The following is a 7,436-nucleotide window of genomic DNA, read 5'->3' as shown; positions in this document are numbered from 1 at the left end:
TGCTTACTAATTTGAAGTTGTTGGAGCGAAATGTCTTTCAGTTCACATAGGGCCACTAATCCACTATGTAGTAGGTCTTTGTATAGGGTTATATTAATAATAAAAGGTGATGACTTGGCCCAAATTTTTGGGTTTGGTTTGAGCTAGTATATATACTATTTTGTATATATAGCGTGTCAGGGCAGTATCTTGGTATAACTAACATATACTATTTTGGATATCAATTTATGGTGTACAAGCTCTGTTTTTAAGGATATCATTGTCATCATGCGATGTACTTGTTATTTAAAATTTCTTATATACTCTTGTTTTTGCTCTTTAATCACCATATTACTTATTTTGTTCATAGAATCATCCACATGTCTTTTTCCTCTTGTGATTTATGCAGATGAGAATTTATCTTGTGTTGTTGATATCCAATCAGGAAAGGGAACTAGTAACTCTTTTATCCCGAAGAGATTGCTGATTGACAATAATGAGTATGTTTCGTTTTATTCTAGTATTTATGTTTTTGAGTGGATAGGAACATCTCAAATTAGGATGGAAGATTAAATTTCTTATAATTTTCTCGAAGGTATTTTTATGCTTTGCAGTTTCTTTGAATAAAAACAATAATAGGAGCTTCCTTTGAAATGAATATATTTTATGTAGAGCGCCTTAAGCTAATGTACAGATGTTAGAGGGATGTCAAAAAACATCAAACTTTGATCTCTGTTTCTGTTTCTGTTTGTGTGTGTGTGTGTGTGTGTTTTTTAATTAATTTGTTTATTTATTTATATCCCATTTTTTATTTTATTTTATTTTATTGTGCAGATACATCCGACTTGGCAATGGTAACCAGCTTGTTAGGGATCCAAAGAAACTTGTCGCCTCTTGGCAAGTGAGAAAATTTCTTTGGAGTTTGCACAATCGCTAGATTACGTTTGGCTAGAAAACAACAAGATTGTCAAATTTTCACAAGATTTGGGAAATGCAACAAGGGTGATGGAAAGTGTCTATACATTCATGATCCCGATAAAATTGCAGTATGCACAAAGTTTCCGAAAGGCTTCGTTCCAATCCTAGCTGCAAATTGACTCATAAGGTGGGTTACATATTGTCATACCAAAGGGATTTCTTATAAATTATGTAAGTTATCAATTGATTTTGTTTAAGTTGCTCAAAATTTGTTTTGATTTATAATGCAGGTCATTCCAGAAAGAATGTCGGACTGTTCATATTTCTTACAAGGTGAATTGTTGTTCTCTGTTATATTGGTTGAACATGATCTTAAGTACACTAAAGTTCTAACACTCCTTTAACAGGATTATGCACGAACGAGAGTTGTCCATATAGGCATGTGAATGTAAACCCAAATGCTCCTGTTTGTGAAGGTTTTCTCAGAGGATATTGTGCTAGTGGTAATGAGGTATCGCTCTGTTTGTGCACTTTATTGTTGTTTGGTGGATTTGAAAACTTAAAAGTGCTCGCGATTTGTTTTACTACTGAGACTATAGGCTCTATGTTTTGTTGTTCACGTCACTGTTTATTATTATTTAGTTAACCTTTGGTTTTTACTACACCATGCTTTTGTATCTACTGTGTCCAATTTGTTAAACATTTTAGGTTTGGTCTTAAATTATTGAGTAGCTTAAATTATTTAGTTGTGACTTCTATTCAATTCCATGAATAGTTAGTCAAAGGGCACCTTCCCCATCATTTGGGGTAGTATGTACAGTAATGATAGTAGTCTGGCTAATTATCTGGTTGTCCATGAAACTGGAAAACTGAATTATATGTTTCATAAATCCTCAATATTTATATATGTTAGTATGATTTATTATTATTTCTCCATTGTTGTCTAGACGGGGGGACGGATCACGAAGTATCGCGTCATACTACTGTCTTCATTTAACATGTAACTAGCCTAAAATGTACTCATGCTTAAGAAAATGAATCAGCTAATCATGAACTTTTTTAACCTATTTACGAACTCCTTTTCCCAGATCCTTAAATTAGTTAAGTGTATCTTTATTGACTATATATAGTTCCTTTGAGTATGTTTTCTAATAGCCAAGTTTGTTGTATTTGATATATCAAAAGGTGAAATTTATAATCTTGGTTTGTGTTATTATATTGTCTTGGTTCTAGTTTGGTTTAAGTATTTGTGAACAGGTCCAGGAAACTATGTTTCTGATTACTGGATTTCAAAACTTTTTTTTGGCTTTTTTTTTTAAGATTAAGCTAGGGTTAGGCAGACCCTCACCTGTATTTATTGAATCCTCCTAGAGTTCAATCTATCATTAATCTCCTCCCTTACAATCTTGTCTGATACAAAGTCCAGAGGAGGGACAAAACAAATTAAGCTATCCTCATTACAATTGTATAGAGAAGCTAGGTCGTCAGCTTCAAAAACCTAATTGTAGTGTTTCTCTTACTCCTACAAAAGAATTTGCATTTGTACTTTATTTATAATGGAATATTTACATAGATACCTTTGCATTATCTGATTATCGTATATAACATTTGTTGTTTTTGGTTGTCTAATGTATACTAGTGGACCTTCAGTACAACTTTCTCTAGTGGTGGTGGTGGCACCCATTTCACTAGTATCCTGAGCATGTGTGCATGTTTCTTGGTCCCTTGCATCACACATTCCAAATTCCCGACTTCGACCTTTATGTCCTGCATTATGTTATCCTAAAAGTTTGGGCCATGAACATGATGCGTGCATTTGGCATGCTTTTCAATTAGTAAACCATTGAGCAGAAGATGCAGACATGCACTTTGAGACATCTATTCTCTTATATTGCTTTGTAAATTTGCAATACTTATCGTATTGAATTGTGTCCGGATGGACCACTGGAGAATCAAAATTGAGCCTGTCATTTTGCTATAGTTTTGGTTCTCTGTCAGCATTTGCAGAAGATTCTTGGCTAATTTTCCACTTGGTGGCTGCTTTAATAGTTGGTAAGGATAAGAATGTTAAATAGTCAGGCTTGCTTTGCATGTTTGGGAATATATAATTTAGATTTAACTTTCCTCTGTCCCTGTGAGACTGATATAGACTCTGTTGATGTGGAAATACCGATTTGCAAGACATTACCCTGTTCATTTATAGACTTCGTGAAAATGGTTGGTTACACAGTATTTATTTTTCAAATCCTAAATTATCATGGGGTTGTACATTTTATACAGTCCTATCAGGCAACTAAGCTCGGCTTTTCTTTTCTTTTCTTGGCAGGCTCTAAAGTTCTTTATGGCTTCCATTTAAACCTCATCATATTGTTGCTGGAGCTGCATATCTTGCTGCCAAAATCCTTAATTTCGATCTTGCTACTCATCATGGAATGTGGCAAGAGTTCCAGACAACACCGTCCATTTTCCAAGGTATAGAATATTTACCTTAATTCAAAGTTATTTGGAAGTATTACTCTCCGTGAGTGAAATCGGCGATAGTTAATCTACCAAAATAAAATTTTCTATATATTCATTTAAGTTTTTCACTTGTTTCCTCATCTCTTTTTAGGGATTAACTATAGTCCGTAAACCATGTGTTATCATTGAAATGCAGATGTGGTCAAGCAAAATAATGAGCTCTTCTAGAACGTAATTATAAAATAACGGGTTTTACATCACCAACTTTGTCGAATTGTATGAAGAGATTTTGTAATCGTCTTGGAGTTTGTGAAGGCTTATAGAAAGGTCGGGTTTTGTTTTGAGACCGGGTTTCTTAAACCCTAAGAGAGAATTAATATAATTGATTGTGTGCAATTGAAGTGGGTCATACCTTAAGGAATATGTGTCAGTGAACTTCTGAAGAAAGCCTTGTAGTACAATTTTTCACTTTTTCCTCGATTACATCCAACTTATCTCTTTCCCAGAAAAGAATAGAGTTGGGGAAGGAATTCTCCATCAGCTTCATTGCATGAAAGAACTTAACGAAAACATTTCTCATCCCTACAGTCTTTCAGTTCATGTTGCTTATTAACATGTGAATGGGTCTTTAAGCAATGACCATGTGTTGTCTATAGAGAAGGCGATAAGCAGTCACTAAATCCAAAGTGTGGAGTCTCAGTTGTAAATGGTTAGATTATGATTATGTGCAGGGATATACACTTGACATAACATTTTTCACTTCAAGAGAGTAAATGCAATGATGAAAAATGCATAAGTATTATTATGACAATCAAGTCTGCATGATAGTCCCTATCTTCCGTTGATGGTCCTTGGGTTGATAACTGGTGTTAAAAGTATATGAATGCCAAAAACTATTGTGGTCGCAATGAAGTTATGTTTTCACTTGCTAATAGTATCATGTTGGAGCTTCTCTTGTTTTCACTTCCGTTTACTTGTAGTCAAGTGTGACCTGCTACTGTGGTAAGCTAAAGCCAAGGACTGTTTCTTATCTCAAGTTCTATTGAATTACACATGCATCTTATTAAACGTTGTATCATTTTATGTTCTTCACAATATACATGAAGATTTATTTCTGACATATATGTCTGACTATATTTGTAGGATGATACGAGGGAATGGATGTTGATATAACTATGTAAGCATGTAGCAGTTGATGACAACCAAACTTCATGAATTACTGTTGATATAAAGTTGGAGTAGTAGAATTCTTCAAATTATGGTTTTCCATTCAACTAGGTTCTGACTTTTAGACTTATGGGATTTTGACTTTAATATCATTTCCTTGTGATTCATTTGTATGTAGGTATTTGAATGCAGGTGGATGCTCATGAAAAGGTATTAAGGCTAGGGTTCTATGAAGCTCGGACTTCAAATCATTTTCGAAAGTATTCAAGTGCAAGGGAATGATAAAACGTAACAGAGAAACATGCGCGAGGTGAACTAAGGCATTGTTACTTGTACGGGGCGATGAAATATATTGAAAACTATTTGGAAATTCATATTATATTGAGCTTGTGGTAATAAACGCTACATATATATATATTTTTTTTTACTTGTATGAATATTCATCTCTTTATCTATTATTCGGCAAAGGAATTTTGATTGAGAATGTGGCTTCTTTGTAATATCGTTATTAGGATGGATGGATTATTAGTTGGATTGAAAGGCAAAAGTGGATAAAACTAGTGTATATATATATATATATATATATATCTTATTTTTGTTTTTTTTTTTAATTCTAAAACGTTTTAGCCACGGCCAATGTCCGTAGATAACGCAAAAAGATGTGTGGTAGAGGTACTTTTACCACGGATTATGCCACAACTTTTATCTCTCACAAAAATAATTGCAACGGATTATGCCATGGTTATTATCTATGGCACTTGCCACGGCTTATGCCATGGTCGAGAGCTGTGGTAGTTGCTACGGCTATTCCCACGGTCATTATCTATGGCACTTGCGACTGCGTTTGCCACGGTCATTCGCGATGGGCAAGTTCCTACTACTTGAAACATTCTCATCTAGTTTATGATTTTCGTGGACCGTCACATTTACCCACGGTCATTCGCTGTAGCTAACATTTTCCCTAAAGGTCGAAACCCCACGGACTTGCGACATTCAATAGCCGTGGCTAAAGCCCTTTACCCACGGTTTTGGTTCGTGGCTAAAAGTCAGCTTTCTTATAGTGAATGCATTTGTATCAAGTTTATGATTTCCCGTTAATTAATCTATGATTTTAGTTAGTTTAATGCAGTTGTATCCAATTTTTGATTTTCTGTTAATTATTTTTTGAGGTTAGCTCAATATAGTTGCATCTAATTTTCGATTTCTAGTTAATTGTTCTTTGAGTTTAGTTCAATGCATTTGCATCAAGTTTCCGATTTCCCGTTAATTATTTTTTTAGATTAATTCAATGTAGTTGCATCAAATTTATGATTTTCTGTTAATTATTCATTAAAATTAGTTCAGTGCAGTTGCATCCAGTTTTCGATGTTTCGTTAATTAGTCTTTAATATTAGTTCATTGCATTTGCATATAGTTTCTGACTTTCCGTTAATAACTCTTTAAGGTTAGTTCAATATATATATGCATCTAGTATTTGATTATTTATGTTTTGAGGTTAGTCCGATGCAATTACATCTGGTTTCTAATTTTTCGTTAACTATTCTTTGAGGTTATTTCAATGCATTTGCATCTAGTTTATGATTTTCCGTCAATTATTCTATAAATTTAGTTCAACGCAGTTGCATTTGGTTTTTTATTTTTTGTTAATTATTTTTTGAGATTAGTTCAATGCATTTGCATCCAATTTTCGATTTCCCGTTAATTATTATTTGAAGTTTGTTTGATGTATTTGTATACCGTTTCCAATTTCTTATTAAATATTTTTCAAATATTTTCATCCAATTTATTAATTTCTCTTTAGTTATTCTTTGACCTAAGTTTAATGTAGTTTCCAATTTTTAGTTAATTACTTTTGAGTCTGATTTATTGTATTTGCATAAAGTTTATGATTTCATGTTAATTACTTTTTGAGCTCAATTCAATATATTTGAATCTAGTTTTCGATTTCTTTTTAATTATCCAATGTAGTGTGTAATATCAATTTCAAATAGGACATAAAACTAAATTATGTTTGATTTACTATGTAGGATCATAAAAAATTATCTATGAACGTGTGATGTTATATTAATTACTCTGAAAAATATTTGCAACTATATATCCATAACTATTATATATGAATATTATATTGATCACTTATCCAAATTTCTTATAATGTGAAAACCCCACTATCCATTAAAAAAAAATAACTCACCATTGATAAAACCCTTCAACTTTATTTTGTTGTTTAATAATAAAAGTTTGATTAAAGTTTTGTGAAATTGCCTAATAAGGCGAAGTTCATCTTGAAGCTACTTGAATAGCAAGACGTTCCCAATCATAAGAAAAAGATAAAATAAACACTATTTTAAATCCAAAACTATACTTATAGAGACATTCCCACAACATATAATACAACTATGTTTTGATATTAGTTTAATGCATTTGCATCCAGTTTCTGATTTTCAATTCCGTTATTTATTTTTTGATGTTAGTTCAATGCAATTGCATCTAGTTTCTGATTTTCTGTTATTTATTTTTTGAGGTTAGTTCAATGTATTTGCATCAAATTTCCAATTTCCTATTAATTGTTCTTCGAGGTCAGTTCAATGCATTTGCATCCAATTTCCGATTTCCCGTTAATTATTCTTTGAGATTATTTTAATGCATTTGCATCCATTTTTTTTATTTCTCGTTTATTATTCGATAAGGTTGCATTTGCATATAGTTTCCGACCTGTTAATTATTGTTTGAGGTTAGTTCAATGAATTTGCATACAGTTTTCGATTTTTCATTAATTATTTCTTGAGGTTAGTTCAATGCATTTGCATCCAGGTTTATTTTTGAGATTAGTTCAATGCAGTTTAATAATTTCCGGTTTCGATTTCCCATTAATTATTATTTAAAATTAGTTCTACGCATTTGTATTATGTTCC

General features: G+C 32.4%; 1 long non-coding RNA gene across 1 annotated transcript; it reads left to right on the top strand.

Moving 5' to 3' along the window:
- The first annotated feature begins 951 nt into the window (after positions 1 to 951).
- LOC147519600 (uncharacterized) lies at positions 952 to 5,003 on the top strand. The gene is made up of 6 exons (XR_015214263.1): positions 952 to 1,084; positions 1,188 to 1,230; positions 1,305 to 1,408; positions 3,224 to 3,369; positions 4,501 to 4,534; positions 4,703 to 5,003. It is a non-coding gene; the product is annotated as an uncharacterized LOC147519600 (long non-coding RNA).
- The last annotated feature ends 2,433 nt before the right edge of the window (positions 5,004 to 7,436 follow it).

The sequence above is a fragment of the Coptis chinensis genome, chromosome 2 (assembly GCF_015680905.1).
Source record: "Coptis chinensis isolate HL-2020 chromosome 2, ASM1568090v1, whole genome shotgun sequence".
NCBI classification, from domain to species: domain Eukaryota; kingdom Viridiplantae; phylum Streptophyta; class Magnoliopsida; order Ranunculales; family Ranunculaceae; genus Coptis; species Coptis chinensis.
Note: the sequence above shows the minus strand (reverse complement) of the source record. Positions and strands in the feature narration are given on the sequence as shown.